Source organism: Pelodiscus sinensis, chromosome 20, assembly GCF_049634645.1.
Source record: "Pelodiscus sinensis isolate JC-2024 chromosome 20, ASM4963464v1, whole genome shotgun sequence".
NCBI lineage: Eukaryota > Metazoa > Chordata > Testudines > Trionychidae > Pelodiscus > Pelodiscus sinensis.
This window is the reverse complement of record NC_134730.1, coordinates 8,986,346-9,013,907: the sequence shown is the minus strand read 5'-3', so window position 1 is coordinate 9,013,907 and position 27,562 is coordinate 8,986,346. Positions and strand designations below refer to the sequence as shown.

Below are 27,562 nucleotides of genomic sequence, written 5' to 3'. Positions count from 1 at the left end.
TGGCCAACTCATGCTGTCGCTGCCTCTCTCAGTCCTGGCGGTCCCTTTCTCGATCTTGGCGCTCCTTCTCTCGGTCCTCTACTTCCAATTCCTTCATCCGCAGCTGGATCTCCAGCCACCGCAGCTCTGCTGGGCTGGCTCCTGCCCTAGATGGGCTACAGCTTGCAGGCCTCCCCGCGGAAGTTGTCCCATCTCTCCGGCAGGCTCCAGTGCCCCGCCCCCTCTCAGAGCCTGACACGCTCCCAGGTGGGGTCTGGCTGCTCCCCATGGGGACAAGATCCTGGCCCCATGGCTGGTCATTCTCTTCCAGCCGGGCAATCAGCTGGGCCTTGGTTGTGCTCCTCACAGGCCCCCTCTATGCACAGCTTCACCAGCTGGTCCCCTCGGTGCAAACTCACCAGTCTAGTGCTGCAGCACCCCACGATTCTCAGGAACCGCTTCGCTCTGTCTCCAGCACGCCTGGCTCCAGGGCTCTTACTTCTATTGCACCTTGTTGCTCGCCGCTGGAAGCTCCATCCACGGGGTGCAGTGCATCCCGCTCCTTACACCAGTGTGCTGCGCATTGGGGTTTTCCCGTCTCCTGCACTCCCGTAATCGCATGGACAGGCTCCACCAGCCAGTAGAATATAGGGTGTTTATTGCTTCTCCAGGATACAGCACAGCACAGGTGTAATCCGGTTACAGGAACTGGGGCTAGGATACCTCAGCCCCCCTTGAGATGGGGGAGACTGGGCCCCTAAATTCCAGCCCCTTTCCCTAGGCTGTCTCCTCCATGATCCCAGACAGAAACTAACTCATTCACTTCCAGCCCTGTCCCCCAGCCAGGGCGGCATTCCACCTTCCTTTGTTTCTCTCCCTGGGGGGTAGCTGGTCGGACAGTTTGAGAGATCCTCTTTGCATAATGACTCATCTTGTGCCCTGCTGGGCCATGCCGCAGCCAGCAGCCAGTGGAGGTCACTCACAACCCACTGCCCAGCATAGCAACCAGCAAGGTACCCCCACTACGTCACACCTTGCAACTGTGACTAGGTGACCCTTACATTATCCTCCTGCTCCCAGTGGGAACACTGCACCAGGGAGCAGAAACGACTTGCCCAAGGTCCCATTCTCCTTGCAGATGGTAGATGCCAGGCTGCTGGGGCCAGACCCAGCCTGCTCTTAGATAGTCCAAGAGATTTTTTCTGTGCCATGAGACAATGTTGCCCTATGACACTCTCCAGGGCTGGTTTCAATAATCCCTGGGATGTCAGGACTGCTAGACTCCAGGCCAAGCTGAGGGTTGGCTACCCCACTCTCACAAAATACAGGACTATGTAGCACTTTAAAGACTAACAAGATGGTTTATTAGATGATGAGCTTTCGTGGGCCAGACTCACTTCCTCAGATCAAATAGTGGAAGAAAATAGTCACAACCATATATACCAAAGGATACAATTAAAAAAAAAGAACACATATGAAAAGGACAAATCACATTTCAGAACAGAAGGAGGATGGGGGGGGGGAGGGGGAAGGAAGGTAAATGTCTGTGAGCTAATGATATTAGAGGTGATCATTGGGGAAGCTATCTTGGTAATGGGTAAGGTAGTTGGGGTCTTTGTTCAGCCCCCCGCGGAGAGTGTCGAATTTTAGCATGAATGCCAGTTCAGAGGATTTCACTCTCACCCTGCTCCCCTTGCGTGTTCAGGGGGCAGGATGCCCCTTGCATCACCCCACTTCCAGCCCTTCCCAGGGCTGCCCAGGGGCCGCCTCCCGGTAATTCCCTCCATCATTCATTGGCCGCCCCTTCCCGAAGCTCCGCCCACCCAGGCTGACACCCGGCTTCCCGCAGCGCCGCGGCCCGGCGGCCACAACAGGGTCACGTGTCCCCTGACTGCAACGCAACCGTGGAGTAGCCCGGCTGGCGCTGCTACTGGCCCTTTAAGGCGGCTGGGAGGACCGCAACTTCCGTGGGTCGCTCTTGGGCAACTTCCTCAGCAGCGCCCTTCTAGCCGCCGGCTCCGCTTTTTCTATCGTTTCCTCGCCTCGGCCTTCCGGTTTGCGGCGACCGAGCGCAATTGGCGGGTCAGAGCCTGCTTCTCCCTGGGCTGCGTGTAGGCGGGCAGGGCGAATGGGGGGCGGTGAGCGGGGCGGGAATCGTTGGGGCAGTGAGGGGAGGGGCGCATGTGGGGAGGGTGAATCGTTGGGGCCAGTGGGGGAGGGGCGCACGGGGGCAGGGTGAATCGTTGGGGCAGTGAGGGGAGGGGCGCACGTGGGGAGGGTGAATCGTTGGAGGCAGTGAGGGGGTGGGGAGGGTGAATTGTTGGGGCCAGTGAGGGGGTGGGGAGGGTGAATTGTTGGAGGCAGTGGGGGTGGGGCGCATGTGGGGAGGGTGAATCATTGGGGGCAGTGGGGGTGGGGCACACGGGGGGAGGGTGAATCGTTGGAGGCAGTGGGGGTGGGGCGCATGTGGGGAGGGTGAATCATTGGGGGCAGTGGGGGTGGGGCGCACGGGGGCAGGGTGAATCGTTGGGGGCAGTGAGGGGGTGAGGAGGGTGAATCGTTGGGGGCAGTGGGGGTGGGGCGCACGGGGGAGGGTGAATCGTTGGGGGCAGTGAGGGGGTGGGGAGGGTGAATCGTTGGAGGTAGTGGGGGTGGGGCGCACATGGGGAGGGTAAATTGTTGGGGCAGTGAGAGAGGGGTGCAAGTAGGGAGGGTGAATTGTGAGGGCAGGGGTTATAGTGGGAGCAGAAAGAGGCATCAAAGGAAATGCAGAGGGGAATATGTAATGGGGGTCAGCAAGAGGGATGGAAATAGGAAGCAGGGATTCCTGTTACTGAGTCTAGGACCTTACAGAGCCAATGGTCCCTATGTGTAACACTGCCCCTGTTGATAGTTTATTCTGGAACTTAGTTTTCTTTCATTGATTTAGCTGGTTTACAGTATCCAGTATAGTATGCCATCTTGTGTCTACAGCAGGGGTGGGCAGTAGTTTTTTTTTTGGGGGGGGGCCCTCTCCAGGAGTTTGGTAAATGATCAAGGATTGCCCTTTTCCATTATATTAATGGAGGTGGTGCTGGGTCTGGGATGGTGGTTGGGTGCAGAAGGGAGTTTATGGTAAGGGATTGACCTGTAGGAGAGGGTGTGGGGTCTGGGAGTGAGCTTGGGTGAAAGGCAATTGTGACCTGGGTCAGGGGACTAGGGTGCAGGTGGTTGGGTTGTGCCCTGAGGCAGGGTTTTTAGGTCCAGGATCTAAGAGAGGATATGAGTGCAGGGGTTTGCATTATGTGGATGGAGGTGGGGGTGTAAGGTTGGCGTGCCAGAGGCAGGCTTTGGCCAGGAGACTGTTGATTCCCAGCCAGCAGCCTTTTCAGGCAGATTCACTGGCTGCAGGGCCATGTGGTTTTTGAACAGGTACAAGCCTGAGAGGAGGGTGCTTTGCAAGCTGCCTGTTGACATTGGCCAGAAACCGGCTAATGGGACTGCTCTGGGCGTGGGAGCAGCACATGAAGCCTCTTTTCCCCTCGCTTAGGGCTCTTAGCTGTTCTTACTGCAGCAGCTGCTTTTCTCAGTGGCGTATGGGGGGCAGGCTGCCTCCCTGAGGCTCCCTGCTGCATCCACAGGCCAGATCTGGTCTGTGGGGTATATTTGCCTAGGCCTGGTCTACAGCATGGTGGCTTTTAAAGCACAGAGGTAAGTGGAGTAGAAACGAAAGTTGACTTGCTGTAACAGGCAATGAGAGAGGTTTATTGTCTATCTACTGTGACTCTCTCTCTTTCTGCGCCCCTCCCTCCCCCCCCCCCCCAATCCCCATTCTGGTTTTGATCTCTGATCATTGTGTGTCTCAGAATTTCTTGCCAGGTCCATTGCCTAAATAAAGAAACCATTTCCACCTCCATCCTGAATTGTATTGGGACTAAGGTGCAACAAACCCATTTCTGGTGCTGCAGCTCATTTGAGGTAACTCTTTAACCATTTAATTAAAGTTTGACTTAGGATTTGCTATTTCTTCCATGGCAACAGGCAATTGTACAAAAGGTTAGGAATTTGGCAGGCTTTGTAGAGAGCACAGGGCCTGGGAAAAGGCTGCTGTGTGGTTGGGTCCTTGCAAACACAACCTTGTACCAGCCGGCCTGATCTCTTGCCCTAGAATAATCTTATGCAGACTCCTTTCTAGAGTCTGCCCCATGCAGTAGCAGGTGTGAGCATTCTTGCAGCATTTTGATGGTCATGTATGATACTGCATACAAAATCTTTCCAGTATAAGTAAAGGAAAAATGTATGAGTAGTCACAGTTCCTCTATTCGTATTAATCTCTGTTCTGAATTTTAAAACTCAGAGGTTATACATAATGAGACCTAACACCAAATTGAGAGAGCCATTACCTCCCAATCAAGCACTACAGGTTTAAAAATAAAACCTAATTTTTGTAGATCACATTTTTTGTTTTGTTTTTTTAACACTGATGATTTCAAGGTAGCAATGTAAATCTGTGGATTTGCGTTCTCTTACATAGAATTTAATCCCTGCCTAGTTAAGTTAAATTTAAGGTTTAATTTTAAAAATGTGTTTGCTTTCTGCCTGTCCCTATTTGGTGCTGTCTTAACTGGATCTGCAGACCAATAGTGAAGAGTGAATTATCCCCATTTGTCTCAGTAGGGATTTAATGGAGGAACCTGATGATTACCAAGGTTTGTTTGGAGGTTTATACTTTCCCCTGGAAGTTAGTGCAATTTTTCCAAAATGCTTCCGGTCGGGCCTATGCTGGCTATGTAACAGTGTTAGTATGAGCCATATTTTAAGAGTGCCAATATATAGAGAGCCTGACTCTTGCTTTGTACTCCATTATAGCCAACATAATAAGCAGAACACTAGCTTTCTGAGAGTCGATAATACAGTTAACCATGTACAGTACATACATGGTCCCTGCTTTGTGGGAGTTAAAGCAGACTACATCCCAGTTTACTGAATGGAGGCCTGAATTTTAATATGATTAAAAGAAAATTAGACTGTAGCTCTTAATCATCACTGAAGGTTTCTTGGGAGAAGTGCAAAAGTCAATGTAGCAGCTGACTGTCTAAGTGTGTAGTCTTTGGCATCAGACCCACACACTTTGAAAGAGAGAACCAGAAAAAAGGGGTAAGGAGACACTGCTGCTCAAGTGCTATTAGAGGACATGTAAATGTGCCTCCTTGAGAACCCCCAGAAAGCCAACTGGGAGGCCTTTGGTCTCTTGGTTTAACCCTTAAAAGCAGGGATGTTAGCGTATAGCTGTTGAAACTGTTAACCGATAAGCCTAGGCTTTTCAGTTAATCCAAATGACTACACACAACCCTGCCCCCCTTGCTGCCTTTGTATCAAAGGCTGCAAAGGGAGGGAGGCAGGAACCAGTGCCCCTGGGGAGCCAGCTTTTAAGCCAGCACTGTACCCAGAGCTACTTGTTCCCACCTCCACTACCTTCTGCAGAGACAGCATCGCAGGGGGCAGGCGGGAGCCAGCTTTTAAGCCAGCTCCCAACAAGCACCAGATCCCACCTGCCCTCCAACCCCCACGCTGCTGCCTCTGATAGACAGCAATGAGGGGGGTAGGTTGGAAACAGTACACACGAGAAGCTCCACATGTATCAGCTCCTGCGGAGCCACCTGCCCACCCTTGCTACCTCCAACAGAGGCAGCGCAGGGGGGAGCCAGCTTTTAAAAGCTCTGACTGCAGAGCCACCTGCCCCCGCACTGTTGCCTCTGTTTCAGTTTTAAATGCTGTCTTTTTAAAAAGCAAAACCAAACAAAAAACAGGCTCCCCACACAGATCAGATCCCGCCTGCTACCTTGCACTGCTGCCTCTGATACAGAGGCAGCAGTGTGGGTTAGCACCAGCCCCTGTCCATGGGGGGCCCTCAAACTCCCTGCAGACAGAGGCTGCTCTGGCATCCTGCCTGCCCTCCTCCCCCCTCCCACTGCTGCCTCTGTATCAGTGGCAACAGTGCAAGGCAGCAGGCGGGATCTGATCTGTGTAGGGAGCCGTAGTTTTTTTGTTTGTTTTTTTTAACACCAACTCTCATTGTGGATTGGCTCCACCTGTCCCCCTCACTGCTGCCTATCAGAGGAAGCAGCATGCAGATTGGAGGGAAGATGGCTCCGTGGGATCCGGTGCTTGTGGGGAGCTAGCTTAAAAGCTGCCTGTGATGCTGTCTCTGTGGAAGGTAGCGGAGGTGGGGATAGATAGCTCTGTGGGAACTGGAATGCGCAGGGAGCTGGTTTAAAAGCTGGCTCCCCAGGGGCACCAGCTCACGCCTCCTCCCTTCCTTTTCCCCCCCTCCCCCTGCTTGCTGCCTTTGATACAGAGGCAGCAAGTGGGGTGGGGTTGCATGTAGTCATTTGGATTAAGCCCGATACACCAGCAGCAACACGGTGTGGCAGGGGTCCCCAGGAGTGGGGCCGGGAGTGCACTGGCTGCTGGCCTAACCCTGGGAGTATTTTAATACAGGCAGTCCCCGACTTACGCGGATCCGACTTATGTCGGATCCGCACTTACGAACGGGGCTTTCTCGCCCCGGAGGTCGAGGTAGCGGATTGCTACCTGCGAGCTCCGGGGCGAGAGCCCCGTTCGTAATCTGCTCCGGTGCTCCTGGTCTGCTGGAGACCGTCTCCAGCAGACCAGGGGCACCGGGCGGGTTCCCGTGCTTCTGAGGCTTTGCCAGAGCAAAGCCTCAGAAGCGTGGGAACCCACCGCTGCTGCCACTTGAGTCCCAGTGCCTGTGGTCTGCTGGGGGGGGGGGAGGCGCAGCTAGTGTGCCCCCCCCCCCAGCAGACCAGGCTTTTGTTTTGGACCCTGGAGCAGAGCAGCTGGGGCGCTGCGGATTGGTCCTGCAGCGCCCGCTCTGGGCACTACTGGACCAACCCGGCAGCACCCCAGCTGCTCTGCCCCAGGTCCTGATTCAGCCGCTGCTGGTCAGTTTCAGCAGTGGCTGAATCAGGACGCCTGGGGCAGAGCAGCTGGGGTGCTGCTGGGTTGGTCCAGTAGCGCCCAGGAGCAGTGCTACTGGAGCAACCCAGCAGCACCCCAGCTGCTCTGCCCCAGGCGTCCCCAAGTCAGCCGCTGCTGAAACTGACCAGCGCTGACTACAGGAAGCCCGAGGCAGAGTTGCTCTGCCCCAGGCTTCCTGGAATCAGCGCTGATCAGTTTCAGCAGCAGCTGACTTGGGGAAGCTTGGGGTTCTTAAGTTGAATCTGTATGTAAGTCAGAACTGGCGGTCAGTTTCAGCAGCGGCTGAATCTGGACGCCAGTTCTGACTTACATACAGATTCAACTTAAGAACAAACCTACAGTACGTAACCCGGGGACTGCCTGTAATGTAATTGTTAAAAATTGCTGCGGCTACACAATTACTAAAATACATGATATCTAACATCCTCATTTCAAAGTCCTTCCTGAATTCTGGGTAAGGCTAATGTAAAACATCCTCTTTTGCAACTGATTAGTAGAAGGAAAGCCCAGTAGAATGTTTCCTGCTTTTCTAGTCTAGTTAAATTTCCCACTAACCTCCAGTCCTTCTTTTAGCTGACATGCAGTGATGCTACCTCTCTTCCCTTAAGACTGTTCTTTAGCCAGATAGAGGCACAACCAATGAGGTCTCAGGCTAGTCTGTGTTTGAAAAATAACATGGATGAAAAGAGAATGTGAATTTAAAGCACAGTCATTCTTGACCCACTCAGTATGTGAAGACTTTTATTCCAGAACAGGAATACCTTTTTTCTCTATTGTTGAACCACTGTAAATTAAGATAGATAGAAATAAGTCATTCACGTTCCAGAATGGTCCGTTCTGAGTGGGGACATGCATAAATAACGCTGTGTAAACTAGGGTTGTTAAATTTAGTTTAATCAATTAATTGACTAGTATTGGATTTTCCATTGATTAGTCGATAAGCAGGAAAGCTGCAGTGGGGTTAGCTCTTGGCTCGGGAGTTAACCCCACCGTGGCTCTGCCTTTTAAAAGAGGCTCTTAATACATTTAAAAGGCTAAAGCACAATAGGAGGGACCCAGCATAAGCCACGACAGCTGATTCCCGGCTCATGCCAGGTCCGCCCTGCTGCGCACCAGTCTTTTAAATACATTAAGAACTGACAGGCCCTTAATACATTTAAAAAGCAGAGGTGCAGCATGTGGGACTGGGTACAAGCTGGGAATCAGCTACCCCGGTCCCCACTACCCCCTGCCCACCATGGAGCCAGTGCTGGGGGAGAACTGACTTTTAAGATGACTCCCCTCAGCACGGATTTCTGCTCTCCCCGCCTGCCTCTGATAAAGGCAGCAATGGGAGGGAAGTGACTAGTCTCTTATATCCCTAGTGCAGGCATTAGGGATGTGAGAGTGTAACTGTGTATACGGTTAACCAATGAGCCTAGTCTCATCAGTTAACGTTCAGTTACATGCATGTTCCCTGTACGCACAGGAAGCTAGCTTTTTAAACATGCTCCCTGCACATACCAGCTCCCAGAGAACTGCCTGCTCCCTGCATTGCTGCTTCTATATCAGAAGCAGCAGCCTGGGGGGACAGGGAGCTGGTATTTCGGGGGGAACCAGCTTAAAAGCCAACTCCCTGTGTACATTGGCTCCCAGGGAGCTGCCTCTGTAACAGTGTAACCACTGACATTTTCAACACATATATTGGTACGTAAAAGCATTTTAACATCCCCAGTGGACATACCCATAGTAAGCAACACAAGTGAAGGAAACCTGGAACAAATTAACAGGGCTACGTCTAGACTGGCATGATTTTCCGGAAATGCTTTTAACGGAAAAGCTTTCTGTTAAAAGCATTTTCAGAAAAGAGCGTCTAGATTGGCACAGGCGCTTTTCTGCAAAAGCACTTTTTGTGGAAAAGCTTCTGTGGCCAATCTAGACGCGCTTTTGTGCAAAAAAGCCCCGATCGCAAAAATGGCAATCTCAGCTGTCTACACTGGCCCTTTTGCGCAAAAGGGACTTTTGCCCGAACGGGAGCAGCATAGTATTTCCGCAAAAAGCACTGATTTCTTACAGTAGGAAGTCAGTGCTTTTGCAGAAATTCAAGCGGCCATTGTAGACAGCTGGCAAGTTTTTCTGGAAAAGCAGCTGATTTTGCGGAGAAACTGGCCAGTCTAGACACAGCCCAGGTGTTTGTCCAGTTGATGAACTGGGTATTTAAATCATCTGAGGCAGACAGAGCACACATGCCAACAGTTAGCCTTATCAGCACTCCCCTAAAGAAAACTGCTGCTTTTTCAAGGCTTAATTGCTACTGGGCACTGATTCACTTTGAGGCTGGTGATACAAACCAGTAGTCTGTGTTGGTAAGCAGGTTTGAGTGTTCCTTAATCGAGAGCAGTGGTTCACAACCTACTTACTATCTTGGGCATCATTCAACACTACCTGTATTGCCCTGAGGATGTCACATGGGCTGCAGCTCTATGCTGATTGGGCTACAAGTTGAAAACTAAGGCTAAGCAATCAGTTTGACCCTTTTGTTTGGTCAGTTACTGGCTGCTTTCACCCAAGCAACATCCTTGCCTCCCAATAAAAGGTGGCATTGATTAGAGGTAATCATTTTGTTGAAGAAGGAAGAGAAATGGGGAACACTGTTTTCTCCAAGTGAGAAAGTGACAGATGGCCACTTGGCAGTGGAATAGGAAGGTGAATTACCTTCCCTTCCAGGCAAAGCATTAAATGACGAATCTTTAAGAAAAGGGACACCTCAAAACTAGTGTTAAGACTGAGTGATTAGTGGTCTTTTTTCATCATAATGTAGTAATGATTACTTTATTTGTGCAAATGCCAGATAAGATATATACAGAGTACTTCCAAAAAATGGATATTCTTCCAGAGGGCAATAAAATTAAGTTGATATGCTGCAGAGAGCTTGCCATATTTTCCTACAATAAATCAAGGAAGCAGCTGATTTAAGCTGTCTACTTTTTCACTGAGCTTCATAGCAGTTTTGGCAAATAAAAAATTTCCCTGTGCTGTAAGGACCATCTGTTGGGCTACCTGTCCCTCTTTCCATTTTTCTTGTAAATAACCTGGGTTTTTTGAGAGTCTGGTATTAATCAGAAAATGTACAACCAGGTACAACTTCAGTGTTCCAAATAAATATATCTCCCAGTATGACTATAATAGTGATGAGACCTGACACATCCGTCTGACAACAGTCCAATGAAGATCAAGAGGAAAGTGTTATCACTCAATTTTTTCATCTATGTGTCACTAGGCATGTGTGTGGCAGTTCTGACTAGTGGAAGCACAGTGGGATTTTCAAAAGTGCCTGAATGACGTAGGGACACAAATGCTGCCCCTACGTTGCCTGTGAGTCAAGTGCCCTCAACTTCATCTCTAGTAAGTCTGCAACTAAGTTCCGGTTAAAACTAAATAATATTTCTAAAATCTAGAAACAGCTAACTGCAAAATGGCTTTTGACTCTCTTAAATGTGTTGTGATTAATGCATGATGCTGTCCCTGACTAACAGCTAACTCTTTCTTGTCTAGGTGCTCTGTGGTATAAAGATAGCAAAACTCTTCTGATTGGAAACCAGCTGGTTATTCTACTCCTGGGTAACTATTAATTCAGATGTAGCTACAAATCCAGAACTCTAGTTACAAGCATGGGAATTTAAACTTACAAATTAGGGCTAATAAAGTACAAGACTGTGGACTTCCAGTTGACCAGGTGAGGGCAGAGTAATGGAATCTGAGACAGCAGTTAATGCTGTTCTTGCCTGCTATTTATATGGCTTAATATGCTCTGTTCATTTTTCTTGCTTTAAGAGGCGTTCTTTTGATCTGGCAAATACTGCTCTTCCCTAGTGTACAAACCAACATCCTTCTTTTCTGTTTGTGGAGCAAAACGTATTTCAAGCAATGTGGTTTCTGCATAAAGTAGATCTCAGACATTTTATTAATAGCAGCAGTAAATGCATTTTTTTAATAATCAAAGATACACTTCCAACATTTGATAAGGTTGTGGGAAGGTTTGGTTTCTAAATTGGTGAAAGATATAGGTTTAGAAACACTCTTCATTTCCAAAGTGAAGTTACAACTGGTTATGTAATTGAAGAGTATTGGGCATGATAAAGTACTATATAAGAAACATGTATAAGACATCTTTCCCTCTGTTCAGCATACAGTGTAGTACAACTACCTAGAAAAGCTGTAGTTTAGAGGCTGCTATTGGAAGTCAGCAACTTTAAAATAACAAACCTGTGTGCATGTACAGCAGATGGGAAGATGAAGGCATTTACTAAGGAAAGTGCTATCCCTTTTAGATTGTATTATAACTTGATATAAAATTTCTCCATCTGTTAATGTAATATTTCACTAGCCAGTTACTAACATAAGAGATTTCAACATGAATAAAATACTTACAGGGCTTTATGTTTGGTAGTTCAGTGTATATATAAGGTTTCTGTAGCATTGTGCCTGTATAGCTCACCTGGTCAGAAATCATTCTCATCAGCCAGAGTAAGGGAGTGGTGCATTTTTACCTTTGCTTTGAAGTTGTCTATGTCCAGCCATTCTTTGGCACTCCTCTAGGCTAGCATCATCTTGAGCCACACAATCTGTATTTGTGGCAAATATGCTGAGAGTTTCTATCTTAGTTTACAGACTGATAAACTAATGGACCATTTTGGTACAGAGTACATGTAATCTTAGAATTCTTTTGTAATTGTGGTCAGCTGCTCATCAGAACTTCACCTCCTGTGAAACTTGCTCTATTTGATCTTTCTTCAAATCTTGCATCAGCTTCAGTAAGCAATCACAATGATTTGCAAACATAATCCCAAGGTGAATGAACTTCCTAGCTTTTCTTAGTTCCTTGTAGTGCACTCTGCACAGCTCTGACATGTCCATATGTGAAGCCTTTTGAACTGTTCTTATGCTCATCTGTGTGTCCTGATTATTGCTTTCCAGGTGACTTGACTGGGAGCAGGAGCAGGATGCCATCACTTCACTTTGGCTCTGCCAGCGTGGAGTCTTCTATCTTGTAGTATGTGGCTTTGCCTAAATATATGAATAAAAATCTAACTTTCACGAAGCCTGTGAATTCCTGTCATACAATATCACAGAATCCTAGGGCTGGAAGAGACCTCAGGAGGTCAAGTCCAGCCCCCTGCCCGAAGCAGGGCCAACCCCAACTAAATCAAATCTTTTGCATAAGGCAAAAGAGGTCCTCAGCTTTGCACATTTCTTCTGCACCTCTGGTACCATTAACATTTGTGCAGGGAAGTAGTGCAATTGTGGCAACTGAAACACTTTCTAGCTGGTGCTAGAGAATTTGGGGAAGTAATTCAAACCTTGCTGTCCTTGAATACATAAAGCGTTTGAGAATATATTTTTCATGTGGCACTTCTCATTTCCTCCACTAGAAGGTGCAAAGGTATGCTAAATGGCTGAATTACAATTAAATAGAGCAGATGCAGGAGACTTAAGCAGAAACACATGCAGTGGGGTGAGAGCTGGGTTGGGAGTCCTTCCCAGTTCAGGATGAATGTGGATTATGTAAGGGAGCAGCTGTACTGACAATGACATCCACATGCCAATACAGTGCTGCATGTTGTGCATTTAGGTATTAGTGCTAAGGAAACAATGTAGAAAGGAGGTCTGTTATACACATGTATTGAGGGAGAAACACTCAGTAGTGCCTGCAGAATGTACTAATTTTAATTTACACTGCTCTCTAAAATGTGTGGCAACCAGGAGACTTACACTATAGTGAGGGGAACAGCCTACTAAATCTGCAGCAGGTAGCTACTGCTGTCACTCCAGAGCAGGGCTACTCAACTTTGGAAGTCCCAGGGGCCACAACGATACCCACAGCACATGCCAAGGGCCGCAACTTAAGTGTGGCTGCATGTATATGCAAATATTTATGCAAATAGCATCTTTCACACTGATGGGCAAGACTACACAACACACAGGCCCCATTTAAGTCAGTCCTGCTGATATTAACAAAATCCAATATTTACCCAATTTCCACCCATATGACAGCACTTGTGGGGAGGCTCCTCCACCTGTTGCCAACCCCTGCCTCTCGCTGGCTGGCAGCTCCTGCTCATGCACAGACACAGCTTTTATCAGAGCCATGCCGTGCAGCTGTTTCTGGGGAGGCTCCACCGCCTCTTGCCACCCTCACTGACCAGCAGCTCCTCCTTATGCACCACATGGTTCTGCTTCTGGGGAGGCTGTGCTGTCTCTTGCCAGCTCCCCCCCCCCCCCCCCCCCCCCCCCCCCCCCCAGCCAGTAGCTAGTAGGCAGGCAGGCGGCCCAGGAAGCAGCTCAAGGTGCTGCGGGACGGGGGCTGCATGCAGCCCATGGGCCACATGATGAGTAGCCCTTCTCCAGAGGAAATGTGAGATGCTTCACACTTGACTGCTATCATGCAAGTCTCAACAATGCAGTGACTACATGTTAGCCAATGTGTTCTGGGTATAAGCAATACATTGCGTCCCTGCAAGTGCTGCAGAGACTTTTAATTGATGTATCATTAGCCATCTCCTTAGAGCAGTTGCAGTCTGTGGTGTTCTGTGTACTTGCATCTTATTCTGTGCTTCCTCTCCACCTTCAAATGGTTCTGTCCTGCTCAGGGATCCACATACCGATTGTGAGGGGGACTATGCCATAGCACTTGCAGATACTATAATAGAGAGTCACTCAGGCTTTGTCTACACTATGGCTTTTGCCCAAAGAGGCAATGCAAATGAAGCACAGATTAGCATTTTGGCATGCTTCATTTGCATAATCTAGCCTGAGCCATTTGCGCAAAACAGACATGGCCACACTACTTGTTTTTGTGCAAAAACCCCTTGTGCAAAAATGGCTTGGAATAGATTATGCAAATGAAGTGACCAAATGCTAATCAGTGCTTCATTTGCATTGCCTCTTCTGGCAAAAGCCATAGTATAGACATAGCCTCAAAGGACAACCCAGAGGATTGACTAGTATTACAATGAGCAACCTGGGTGATGCAACTTGAGGGAACAAAGAACCTGATTATATTGAATAGATTTGGATCGCACCCTGTTGTGTGTGGTTTGTCACTGAACTAACTTCAACTCGGAGCTACCTGAATACAAGCTCCAAACCAGTTGGCTCTACTTTTGCAGACTCTTTAAAGCAAAGTCTGTGTCCATAGCTATAAGGTGGGTTGAGATAGTAGCTTTCTGTAGCAGCACAGATTGGATTCTCAGGGCTCTAAGCCTTGTGGGCTCAGCTGATCTCTAAGGTGAAGTCTACATTGCCCAGTCTTGCACAAGAACATATGCAAATGAGGTGTGGTGATGAATATTGCTGCACCTCATTTGCATACATAATGAGCCTGCATTTTTGCACAAAAGGCTCTTGCACAAAAAGCAGTCTGCACTGCTCCTTGCGCAGAACCCTTCTCTTGTGCAAGATCTGTTCTGCCACTTACTTTCAGGCAGACTGCTCCTTTTTGTGCAAAGGCCTCTTGTGCAAAAATGGCAGCTCATTAAGTATGCAGATGAGGAACAGCAATATTCATTGCCACACCTCATTTGCATAAGTTCTTGCATGAGATTGGGCAGTGTAGACGTAGCCTTCGACTTCATCTACACTGCAGGGTTTTTGCGAAAGAAGCTTTTTGCGCAAAAGTTTTTGTGCAAAAACGTCTTCCGCAAAACTGCGTCCACACCTCAAAGTGCATCACTTTTGCAAAGACAGCGTCCACACTAGTGGATGTTCTGCACATAAAGCCACCCGGAGCCAGTTTTAGCTGGGCTAGAGGTCATCAGTTGCTCTCAAGTGCTATTGCCAGAGCCCTCCAGAGACACGCACTTAAAGGGACCCCTCGGACAGCCACTTCTCTATCTCTGCTTCCTGCTTGCTAGCCTCTTTGGCAAAGCAGAGCTTCAGCAGTGCCTGCTGTGTTTTCCCTTTGCTTTTTGGTGGCAACACAGCTTTCCACTACTCTGCTCTGTGCTAAGGAACCAGAGATGCCCCTGGGCATACAGTGGACCCCCAGGGCCATGCTGCACTCCCTGCAGTGCCTGCTTCAAGCAGGGGTCCTCTTTCAGATGGAGGTGGACCCCGAGATCTTCTTGATCAGACTGTCTGGCTGTGGGTGCTCCACTCTGGCTGCCCCAGCCCACCATACCCAGAAGATTCTGGAGGCTGGAGACCAGCTTGGACTGGTGGGACTGGCTAGTCATGGAACGGTGGGACTGCTAGCAATGGGTGCAGAACTTCCACGTGCAGAAGGCCACCTTCCAGGAGCTCTGTGCCTGGCTTGCCCCCGTCCTCCAACAACGTGACACCGCCATCCCACTCCAGAAGCGGGTCACCATCACCCTGTGGAAGTTGGCCACCTCAGACAGCTACTGCTCGGTGGCACACCAGTTTGGGGTGGCGAGGTCCACCGTCGGGGCTGTCCTGATGCAGGTAAGGAGATCGCAGGATGCAGCCCCTGCAAGGGGGGAGAGGGAATGTTGCATAAGGGGATCCTCAGGACAAGGGGGCTGGGCACTGTTATGTGGTGGACTGGGGGTGGGGGGAAAGGCCTGGCCCTAGGGGCTGGTGCCTTCTCGCCCTCACACTGGCCTGGTCTGGGGGGGGGCGGGCATGGGATCATGGAAGGGGGGCTTCTGCAGGGTTGGGTGGTCTTAAGGGGGGGTGGCCATGTCCCACTGAGAGCGCACAACCCCTCTCTCATTTTGCTGTTTTGTGTGTTCCCGTCTGTCTGTCTGCAGGTTGTCCGGGCCATCAACTCCCTGCTGCTGTGCAGTCATCCAGCTTCAGGACCTGGAGGGCACCATTGGTGGCTTTGCTGTCCTTGGGGCTCCCCAACTGCGCAGGAGCAATCGATGGCATACACATCCCTATCCGGGCCCTGGAACATTGAGCAGCCCAGTTTGTCAACAGAAAGGACTACTTCTCCATAGTCCTGCAGGCTCTGGTGGGCCACCGGGGCCACTTCACAAACATTTACGTGGCTTGGTTGGGCAGGGCTCATGATGCCCGAGTCTCCGGCCTGTGTGCCCAGCTGCAGGCGGGCACCTTTTTCCTCCACCGGGAGTTTCCGGTGGGCGACCAGACTATGCCAGTGTGCGTAGTCAGGGATGCAGCATACTCACTCATGTCCTGGCTGGCCAGCTGGATCGCACCAAGGACATTTTTAATGCGCACCTCAACAGAGCCCGCCTCCAGGTGGAGTGCATCTTCAGATGTCTGAAGGGAGGTTCCGCTGCCGCCTCACCCGCCTGGACGTCGGGGAGCAGAACATCCCCGAGGTGGTGACAGCCTGCTGCGTGTTCCACAACTTGGTGGAGCACAATGGGAAGGCCTTTCTCGCGGGGTGGGTGGCAGAGGCCGCCCGTGAGGGATGGGGCTTTGAGCAACCCCGGAGCTGCCACCCACCAGGCCGATCAGGCCGAGGTGCTCAACCAGGAGTCCCTGAGGGGGAGGTTCTCTCAGGAACCACTGTAAATCTCCCCATGGCCTCCACAACAGGGGGGGGCCTTCTCTCTTCCTTCTCTCTCCCTTTCCTGTCTCACTCCCTCTCCTTGCCCCTACTCTGGCTGCCCAATAAACACACCTGCTTGGTTTTCAAACAAAATTAGTCCTTTTCTTAATTAAACAAATGAGCATGGGTAGGTGGGGGAGGAGGGCTGTCTCAACTTGAAGGGGGGATCCTGCCTGGGAGGAGTGTTGGGACAGCTTGCTGAGTGCCCTCGGGTGCGGGGATGGTGTCAGGGTTGGTTGGGTCTGGGGGCCCCAGTAGGGTGAGCAGGAGGGACAGCTGGAGCAGGGCCAGGGTCAGCAGGAGGGGCTGTAGGCATGATTGGGGGGAGGAGGCATGGCCGTGGGGAAGGGAAGGAGCAGAGGCGTGGCATGGGGAGGGAGGAGAGGCATGGCAAAGTGGCCAGACTGGTGGGCCATGGGTATGGGTGGGGCAGAAGGTTGGAAGCAGCAGCAGACGCCTGTTCCCCCATGCAGGACAGGATGCCACACATGGTGTCACAGCGCGCCATTAGATAATTCCACACCTGCTGCCGCCACTCGAGGTCGGTGTTCACCCGAACATGTTAGTACATCAGCTCCTCCCCAGGCCCTCTGTCCAGCCCTCTGTCCTGGCTAGTCCAGCTGTAGAGAAGACGCAAGAGGAAGGAGTGGTCAGTCCACCCTGCACACATATTACCTGTGGCTTTTCCCTCCTGTGTGATTGGAGACCGCACCAGTCCACGGCCCGCAGGAGGGGGATGAACCGGGTTCAAGGTTATGAATGGGCTGCACAGCATGCCCCCTCTTTCACGGGCCCTGAGGTGGCCAGAGGACTGTGCTACTCCCTCTCCCACCCTGCACACACACACTATGCTCTCCCTTTGCCCCCTCCCTGCATACACACACCATGGCCAGGCAGGCAAGGGAAGTGTGTGTCCAGAGTGGGATCCCCGATGAGAGGCAGAGGAGCCGTGTGCAGCCTGCCCCTCCCTAAGGGGTGCGCACACAGCTTCGTCTCGTTGTTGTGTGTGTGTGCGTAGCTGCTTCCTCTCACAGGCAGGCATGCCCACGTGCTGTGTGCTGTAGCGCTCCAGGGCGTGTATGGGGTGATGCCTGCGCCCTTGCAGCTGGTTATGCCCCCTCTCCCCCCTGGGGGCATGAGGCTGCCAGCAGGCTCCCAGGCATGTTGAGGGGCTGGCTGCTGTGGCTGCTTGCTGCACCCCTCCCACTGCACGTGGTTGCACGTGCCCAGACTGCAGCAGCATATGCTGGCCTAGCAGCCTGTGCTACAGTGTGCCCCCTGTGCAGCCACCTTCCCCGCCGTGTGTGTGTGTGTGTATGTGTGTGCGCGCGCGCCAACGTACCTGAGGATCCCTCCCAAGCGTCCTCGGAGGCTTGGGAGATGTCCAGGCTGGCAGGGATTGTCTCCGGGGACAGGGTGATGGTCCTGCTGTCCTGGTCGTCATCCTCCTTCTCTGTCAGGGGCTGGACCTGTCCCCCATCTCCTCCGGCTCGGGGACAGGCTCCAGCCCAGAGTACACCATGATGGAGGGGAAAGAGAGTTCCCGCCCCCCCAAGGATGTGGTGGAGCTCCTTGTAGTAGGGGCAGATGTGTGGTCCTGCTCCTGAGTGCCCCCTCCACTCCATCACCCTCACATGTCCCTGATGGAGCTTCTTCACCTTTGCTCCGTGTGACCTCACTCCATCAGGGACATGCCTATGCGAGAGTATATGTTGGCGTTCCTGCACTTTGCTCTGCGTTCCTTCAGCAACTCCTCCTCACCCTACTATTCCAGGAGGGTCGTGATTTCTACGCTTAACCATGCTGGTGCATGGTGCTTGCTGCCCCTGGTGGGCAGAGCTTGGAGTCCTGTGGCTTCTCCCTGGCAGGGCCAGGGGGTCTCAGGCACCTGCTTGCTCTGCCATTAGTGCTGACAGAGCGCCATGTGGCAAGGCAGCTGGCTGTGGGTAAGCTTCCTGCCACAATGGCTGTGCAGAGTGCCTGCACCTGTAAGAGGGGCCAGCAGACAGGAACAAGAGAGTTGTGATTTCCTGCGAGGGAGTGTCCAAGAGGCCACCCATGTTTTTCCCTAGAGGCCAGTTTTTGCGCAAAAACCACTTGCTTTTTTTGCGTAAGAGCTGTAGCGCAAAAAGGAGTTATTCCTCATGGGGAGAGGAATAACTCTACCACTCTTCTGTTGATTGTCTTGCGCAAAACACACTTGAGGTGTGGATGCTCTGCTGGGTTTTGCGCAAAAACAGCCATTTTTATGCAAATGCCTTGTAGTGTAAACGTAGCCTAAAAGTAGCTGGGTGCTGACTAGAGGCTGTTTGGGGGACAATGAAAAATGATTTTTTTTTTGTTCAACATCTTTATTAATGACCTGGATGAGGGGATGGATTGCACCCTCAGCAAGTTTGCAGATGATGCTAGGCTACAGGGAGAGGTAGATACATTGGAGGGCAGAGATAGGGTGCAGAATGACCTAGACATATTAGAGAATTGGGACAAAAGAAATCTGATGAGGTTCATCAAGGACAAGTGCAGAGTCCTATGGTTGGGACAGAAGAATCCCAAGCATTGTTACAGGCTGGGGACTGACTGGCTAAGCATCAGTTTGGCAGAAAAGGACCTGGGGATTACAGTGGATGAGAAGCTGGATATGAGTCAACAGTGTGCCCTTGTAGCCAAGAAGGCTAATGGAATATTAGGTTGCATTAGGAGGAGCATTGCCAGCAGATCTAGAGAAGTGATTATTCCCCTTTTTTTGGCACTGGTGAGGCCATATCTGGAGTATTGTATCCAATTCTGCCCCCCCCCCCCCCACTCCCCCCACTATAGAATTCCCTTTTTAAAATACGGTCCCATTTATTTGTGTATGTTTAGCTTTTCTAAATAGTTTGTAACCTATTCTTTCTCCATCCAGGGGTGCTCACCTCCTTCCCATACTGCATTGTCTAGTGCAGTAGTCTGGGAGCAATAGCTCTATGAAGACAGAGACAAAAAAAAATGATATTTCAGTTTTTCCCACATCACCTGTCACTAGGTTACCTCCCTCATCCCACACCCTCCCTGAACACCGTATTATTGCTAACTTGCCTGTAGAAACCTTTCTTGTTACCCTTCACATCCCTTGCTAGCCGCAATTCCAGTTGTGCTTTCACCTTCCTGATTACTTCCCCGCATGATCAAGCAATATATTTATACTCCTCCCTAGTCATCTGTCCAAGTTTCCACTTCTTATAAACTTCCCTTCTGTGTTTAAGGTCACCAAGGATTTCACTGCTAAGCCAAGCTGGTCCCCTACCACATTTGCTTTTCTTACTGTGCATTGGGATGGTTGTTCCTATGCTGTCAATAAGGCTTCTTTAAAATACTGCCAGTTCTTGGTTGTGTGGATGCTCTGCTTATAAATTGGACTTATTATAAATTGGGGTTATTTGAAAAAAAAAGCCCTCATGTAGACCAGGGCCTAGTGTCTCACAATTTTCCTGCCCATCCAGCAATGGTCAATCATAGCTTAGAAGAGCTGTTTCTGTTAATGGTGAAGTCATTCAATTTTTGGTATCTTGGGAGTAGGAAGGAATGATAAAAGGGGAGGGAAAGCAATTAAATTGGTACTCAGCGACTTTCTATTCTGCCTCTTCCCTGACCCCACATACAAAAAGCCAGAACAGCAGAGGCCATGATAGAAAATATAGCTTCAAAATTTTGCTTTATGGAGGCTTATTTTGGAAGTGTCATAAGGATTCACTGAAAACAGAGAGAGAGGAGAAAAATTGTCCAGTCGTCACTGCTTGCATACACTCAATACTGCATTATATTGAAGGTTCCCATGACTGTTAATTTGTTACCCCAGCAGTGCTACTCTTAATGTACCTGCATTGTTGAGTGTGCATGTGCAGTGGCTGCTGAGCTATTAATTTCTCTCCTTTGTGTTCATGCAGGTGAATCACCAGAAGGTAATAGAAGAATGTAAATTATGGCAGTCTGTCTGTGGCCTCAGCGTACTCTGCCACACAGTCAGAATACACTCCCAACCTTTTATGTCCTAGTAATGCAGCTGGAAAACAAAGACAAAGAAAAGAAATAAATGTGCAATAGTGACTGCATGAACAAATGCAACATTGCATTTAAGAGTGTTGGTATGGCAGTCCGTTTGTTGTCTCATCGTATTTATGCAGTCAAAACACTGCTCCCAACCTGTTCTCTAGTAATTCCACCTGCTTTGCAATAGTGTCCAGCACTCACTTCTGTTGTCCTCAACTCAGGACCAATGCATAGAGCCCATTGCATTAAGTGACAGAACTGACTGAGATCTACCAATAGGCCTGGAAGGACATCCTCTCTCCAATCCATACCGCTACTATTTCTAGATCAAGAGGGGAACACAAGAGAGCCTTATGTATGTTATTTTCTGTTGGCAGTGGTGTATTTACTACTCTGTTAAATCATGAAAGTTCTCATTTGGGGCAGGCAGGCCACACATAGCCTCACTGAAGTCAGTAGCCTGTTAGGTGGCAGCAGAATCTACTCATATGAATCAACGTCCAGGATCAGGACCTTAGGCATACTCAATTTGTCTGAAAGGAATCTGGAATGGGTTATTGTAGATTTTATTCAAAAGGAAAAATTTTGCTTCTTTCTGAATGATACCAGACTACTATGTGAATGTTAACATTTTACAAGATCAAATTCAAACTTTTTTATTATGACTTGGTTTAAATGGTTAGTAATTGCTGTGTGCACTTATCAGATCATGTTCTTGCACAAGTATCTGACATGAGACACTTGCTATCTTGCAATGGTCATACTGGTGTGCTTATCGAGAACCCCTGTGACTTGCCTATGCTGGTCTCTTAACATTTTTGCTGTCAGTACAATGCAGTGTCTGAATTGCTTAGATATGTTAGGTATATTGCTGTAGTAACAATCCATCTTCTTGCCTATAATGGATCTTCAGGAGAGTGTACTTCCATACAGTCAATGTGCAGAGGCCTGTTTTTAATGCACTGCTGTAAAATTGCAGTAATTGGATGAGTGATTTGTAAACATCCTTAATTCTAAGAAAACAGAACTGACGTGCTAAAAAGGGTCAGTTGTGTATTCAGAACTGTGTAATTTGCAGAACATATTTAAGTAGCTTCAGAGGGTAGCTGAGTTAGTCTGTAACAGGAAAAACTTAAAAAATAACAAATAGTCTAGTAGCACCTTGAAGACTAACAAATCATCTACATGTTTATGTAGTCTCCAAAGTGCTACTAGACTATTTGTTGCTTTTTCATATTTAAGTAGCTCACTTGTTTGTCAATAGAAGTTATCCTTGCATGTTGTAGAACTGAGGTATGTCTGTTTCAAGTAGAGAACGGCACCAACCCTAACTTTTCTCCTCTGTGGACTTCAGCCATATAAAAGCCGTCACTCTTTGCTGGTCTGCTATGCGGCAGAATATGCCTAGATTTGCTTATTGATTACCAATCTTATTTTCAGCTAATTAGTAGTTACTAAGGGCCTTTAAATCACAGATTGCATTTTATTGTCAAGACTAAGAGGTTATCCAACACACAGCATCTCAGCATTGGTAAAATGTGTATTTTATTGTTAAACTGTTCTGCTGAGCAATCTCATTTAATTAACACAAAGTAAATTCATTAATCCATCACATAATTCTCTTCCCTAACTAGCACTCTGGCTGTAAGCACTCTGTTTGGCTTTTTAACTGAAGGAAAGCCTATTGGAATAAAAGCCGGTGGTAAATTTCATAACTGTAGCTACTACTCCCACCTTCACTTCCCCCAGCCACGCAGTTCAATGGAAGTTGGCACCAGACAGGGACTTGGGAGGCTAGGATTCTGTTCCTGACTCTGCAGTTGACTTGTGTGATCTTATGAGGGTCATGAAGAGTATGTGTTCACTGCTCCTTAGGGATTTTCTAGAACTTGTGAAAAGAAAAAGTGCTGCAGAAAGCAGAGCAACAGTGTGAATGATGAGAGAATGCATGTGTCCTTCTGACTACTTGTGGGCTGTGTCTAGACTGGCCAGTTTTTCCGGAAAATCAGCCACTTTTCCGGAAAAACTTGCCAGCTGTCTACACTGGCCGCCTGAATTTCCGCAAAAGCACTGACTTCCTACTGTAAGAAATCAGTGCTTTTTGCAGAAATACTATGCTGCTCCCGTTCGGGCAACAGTCCCTTTTGCACAAAACTTTTGCGCAAAAGGGCCAGTGTAGACAGCCCAGATTTGTTTTCCACATAAAAGCCCCGATCGCAAAAATGGCGATCGGGGCTTTTTTGCGCAAAAGCGCGTCTAGATTGGCCACAGACGCTTTTCCTCAAAAGGTGCTTTTGTGGAAAAGCATCCGTGCCAATCTAGATGTTCTTTTCCGAAAATGCTTTTAATGGAAAACTTTCCGTTAAAAGCATTTCCGGAAAATCATGCCAGTCTAGACGTAGCCGTGGAGAATAGCAAGAAGACATTAGAAAACTGTCTACACTCAAATAATGTAGCTTGCATCTTTGCTGTAAGGTAGGCAGGCTACTAGCACAAGTGCACATGGAATTCAGGCACCAACCCCCAGCCCCACCCAGACCAGTTACCTGGATTGAAAGAATCACATAACTTGGGTGAAAAGGCTTTGTGTTTGAAGCAACAGCCACATAAGAATCTGATCTAGACAAACCCCTAACCTCAGTGCCTCAGTTTTCCCATCTGCAGAGTAAGAGTGATGGGTTTTCCCATGTTCATAGAGTTTTTGGTTAACTGAGCGATAGGGATGTGAATAGATAACTGGTTACCTGGTAAGCATTGTCCTTTACCAGTAGCTGATTAACTGGTGCCCATGAACAGCTCCCGCCTGCAGGGCTAGGAGCCAGCAGCCCTGCGGGGCTGAGGGCTGCTTCAGCCAGGCCGGGCTCACCACTCTGTTTAAATGTAATGTTTAACCAGTTAACTGATTAAACAGAATTTTACATTCATAGTGTGTTATATAAGCTAGTCAACAGGATAAGCATCATCACATACATCAGGGTAAGCAAGCATTAATGCTTCTGTGGGTCTCTTTGATGTGGCAGATTGGAAATTCTCCAGGTCCAATTTTGAAAAAGTGTTGTACTGAAGAATAACTCATCTGCTCACTAGCATCAGTACAGTTCTTGTGCTTATTTGAATAGTAAACTCATTGGTTACGTCTACACTGGCATGATTTTCCGAAAATGCTTTTAACAGAAAAGTTTTCCGTTAAAAGCATTTTCGGAAAAGCACGTCTAGATTGGCAGGATGCTTTTCCGCAAAAGCACATTTTTGCGATCGGGGCTTTTTTGCAGAAAACAGTACTGTGCTGTCTACACTGGCCCTTTTGCGCAAAAGTCTTTCGGAAAAAGACTTTTGCCCGAACGGGAGCAGCATAGTATTTCCGGAAAAGCATTGACAATCTTACATGAGATCATCAGTGCTTTTCCGGAAATTCAAGCGGCCAGTGTAGACAGCTGGCAAGTTTTTCTGCAAAAGCAGATGATTTTGCGGAAAAACTTGCCAATCTAGACACAGCCATTTTATATTGGCCATAGGCTGGCTGCCTTGGCATGGATTAGAAAGAAACTTCAATTGACACTTCTAGCAGGGCATCCTAGGAACAAGAAATGTACGAGCCTCTAGTGATTAGGATTTAGAGAGACTGGGCAGAAGGAGGATTGACCCTGATCAACCATGTGCACCCAACAGCCTACCCCAAAGTCAGGATAGGTCGCACAGAACCAGTCTGACTCCCCCCATTTTGCATTGTAGCAGTTCAGCTATGAAGAAAAATAAACTTCAAGATGTGGAGACAAAACCCAAACACATTCCTCCCATTTTATCAACCTGGGGTACTGGGTGCCTGAGGGATTACTTTGTGTGGCTCCTGTAGCACACAGCAGCCATAAGGCCAACAGAGTTGGCTCCTGGAAGATCTCCTTGGTGGAAGGGAATCCTTAGCTGTTGTTGAGAGACAGTGAAACTGTTCCCATGCCAAGCCCCTCCCTGTGCCCAGAGGAAAGGATCACAGGCCTGATGCATTCGGGGCCACTGGCCACATGACTTAGAGCAATCCATAGGTTGTTAATTCTGGCAGGAAACCAGCCCTTTGCACAGCTATATCAGGATCATGAGACTGTGAAGACAGGACCTGCTCCAGTGCCCACTGAAGCCAAATCTTTCCTTACCCCTAGTTGAGTTGTACATGCTCAGCTGTGGATTGGGACTAAGGTCTCCCCTGAGGCTTTTTTGTTTCTTTCTCCCAGTGTTTCTGCTTTTGCCATGCAGTTAAATTCTCCGTGTTACATACAGAATGCCTTGGAGCTTAGTTTCTTTGGGAGAAACTTTCCGAAAAAGTTGTCTGAAAACAGGCAGCTGATTCTGATGAGATCTAATGCAGTCACGCTGATCCTTTTTGGATTGGCTGTTGCCTTTTCCCCACCATCCCTCCTTCCCTTGATCCACATTTCATTATGGCTGCCACAATCGCTCCTTGTTTCTGTCCATTTGCTCCCCCTCTTTTGCCTCATTCGCACATTTTTTATTCTCCTCCTCCTCCTCCAATCCACATTTGGATCTTGGCAAGCCCTCCCTGCTACCATTCTTGTTCTGCTTTCCTTTCTAACCTGTTTAATTACAAGCCATATTGTCTGCCAGTATTATGTAAATTAACCTTTCAAATCTTAGAACTGAATTCACCCTTCAGAGATAGCATAAATCTTCCATAAGGTTCAAACAATGAGGAGTCCTGTGGCATCTTAGGGTATGTCTACACCACCACCCTAGTTCGAACTAGGGTGGTTAATGTAGTCAATCGAAGTTGCAAATGAAGCCTGGGATTTAAATATCCCGGGCTTCATTTGCATCTTGCCGGGCGCTGCCATTTTAAAATCCCCTGTAGTTCGGACTCCGTGCCCGCGGCTACACGCAGCACAGAGTAGGTAGTTCAAATTAGGCTTTCTAATTCGATCCACCAGTACACCTCGTTCCACGAGGTGTACCGGTAGTTCGAATTAGAAAGCTTAATTCGAACTAGGGTGGTGGTGTAGACATACTCTTAGAGATTAACAGATTTATTATTAAAACCCATGCCCTAATAAAACCCGTGCCATGGTGTTTCAAAGCAGCAGCACTGAGTGGAGCCCGGGGTCAGCTGGGACTTCCCAGCTGATCCCGGGCTCCATTTCCGTGGAACCCGGGATCAGTGGAGGACTCTGAGTCCCCTGCTTGCTGCTGGCTCCATGAGGGCACTTCTACTTTGAAATGCACAAGAGCCTCTCACTGGGGACTCTTGTACATTTCAAAGCTCGCAGGCCGCATGTAGCCCAGAGTCAGCGGGACTGCACGTGGAGTTCCACATTCCTCCTTTGATTTCAAAGGAGGAATGCGAATGTGCCTATCGAGTAGTCGATGAAAATTCCATTGACTACTTGACTAGTAAATTACTCGATATTTAACATCCTTAGCCTGCACTAATGGCTGTGCTACGTGGTTTGTGATCTCTGCTGCCCTGCAGATAGGCACTCCTCTCCTTTCAAAGCTCCAGGAAATATCTGATAGCTGAGTGAGCTGCTCCGTTTGGAAAACAACAAAGAGCAAATTATTGGACTGCTCTTCCCTGTTTTGCACTGCTAGGAACACAGCAGCAGGCAGACTGCTACTGCAGTGGGAGGACTAGAGAGGCCACTGTGCTGCTTTGACATTCCTTGGCATGGAGAGCTCATAGAGCAGCTCTGCCTTCCCACAACACACCACGTTGCTTTGCCCTATTTGTTGGCAGGGGTGCTAGCAATGTGGCCATGACATGTCAACAATGGGAAGCAGTCACTTTTGGCAACTTTTGCATGCCGATAGCACTTTTGTCACCACACTTTCCCAGTGTATAAGACTGGATGTTCTTCCTTCCCAACCATTTGTGACAACACTGCCCCTAACCCACTTCCAAGGCATCAGTCTTCAGGATAAACTCCTTTTTAAAATCAGGGGCTGTGAGGACTGGGTCACTGCAGAGGGCAGTCTGCAGATCTGTAAAAGCTTCTTCCACTGCAGTGGTCCATTTTATTATGTCGGGGCCACGGGCTCTGGTCAGGTCACTTAAGGGGTATGCCCTAGAAGCGAAGTGGGGAATGAACCTGTGGTAATATCCAACCAGTCCTAGAAGTGTCCTGACCTGCTTCTTCCTGGTTGGTCGGGGCCAATTTTGTATTGCTTCCTCTTTGTTGAGCTGAGGCCTCACTACACCCCTTCCTACAATATACCCAAGGCATTTAGTTTTGGTTAGCCCTATCGCACACTTAGGGTACATCTAGACTACAGGCTTTTGTAGACAGAGGCAAAGCCTCTGTCAAAAAAGAGCGTCTAGACTACAGCCAGTTCTGTCAACAAAGCAAGCCACTTTTTCGACAGAGAGTCTAGACGCTCTCTTTTGGAAAAAGCACAATGGATGCAATAGCGCCTTTTTTCGACATAACTCTGTCAAAAAAAGGTGTTATTCCTCGTCGACTTATTGTCAACAGAACTTGGCAGTAGTGTAGACGCAGGTATAGTTTTGTCGACAAAAGTCCACTTTTGTCAACAAAACTCTGTAGTCTAGACACACCCTTAGTGGGGTCTGCCATAGGGCCAGCTCTCCTTAGGGTCTCTGTGACAGGTGTACCAACCCCACACTGGAAGGGAGTGGGCTCCACTCTGTTGGGCGAAAGAGCCCCTCCCCCACAGCCCTGCCAGATATGCTGTCAGTGGGACTTGGCTATAAGAGGCCAGGAGACAGCTTAGTCAGGGCAGACTGCCAGAGGGGAAGGAGCTTGGGCCCAAGCTCCCGAACAGCTTCAGCAGCTGCTGTCGCTGCCACCACAGCTGGAGCCTCAGCCACTTCAGCAGTAGCCCAAGCTCCTTCCCCTCTGGCAGTCTGCCCTGACTGAGCTGTCCCCTGGCCTCTTATAGCCAAGTCCCACTGGGAGCATGCCCCAACCACAGGGGCATACATACCAAACACTGTCTGGAAGGGTGAGCTGCCAGTCGGCATGGTAGGAAGCAACTCAGGGCAGAGGCTTGTTCTCCAGGAGTTCGGTGTGTTTTGATACATAATCC

At 49.0% G+C, this 27,562-nt stretch overlaps 1 long non-coding RNA gene and 1 other non-coding gene across 11 annotated transcripts; both read left to right on the top strand.

Moving 5' to 3' along the window:
- Window positions 1-1,869: 1,869 nt before the first annotated feature.
- Window positions 1,870-20,427, top strand: LOC102455398 (uncharacterized). Of its 10 annotated transcripts, XR_012896789.1 has the most exons (7): window positions 2,645-3,669; window positions 3,825-3,936; window positions 10,220-10,344; window positions 10,495-10,560; window positions 11,917-11,992; window positions 15,039-15,402; window positions 15,711-16,590. It is a non-coding gene; the product is annotated as an uncharacterized LOC102455398 (long non-coding RNA). The 10 variants fall into 10 exon arrangements; XR_012896788.1 differs by lacking the exons at window positions 15,039-15,402; window positions 15,711-16,590 and adding an exon at window positions 1,870-2,098 and having other exon boundaries at window positions 3,509-3,669; window positions 11,917-12,040; XR_012896786.1 differs by lacking the exons at window positions 15,039-15,402; window positions 15,711-16,590 and adding an exon at window positions 1,872-2,061 and having other exon boundaries at window positions 3,509-3,669; window positions 11,917-12,040.
- LOC112546335 (small Cajal body-specific RNA 16) lies at window positions 4,047-4,228 on the top strand. The gene has a single exon (XR_003090013.1).
- Window positions 20,428-27,562: the final 7,135 nt, after the last annotated feature.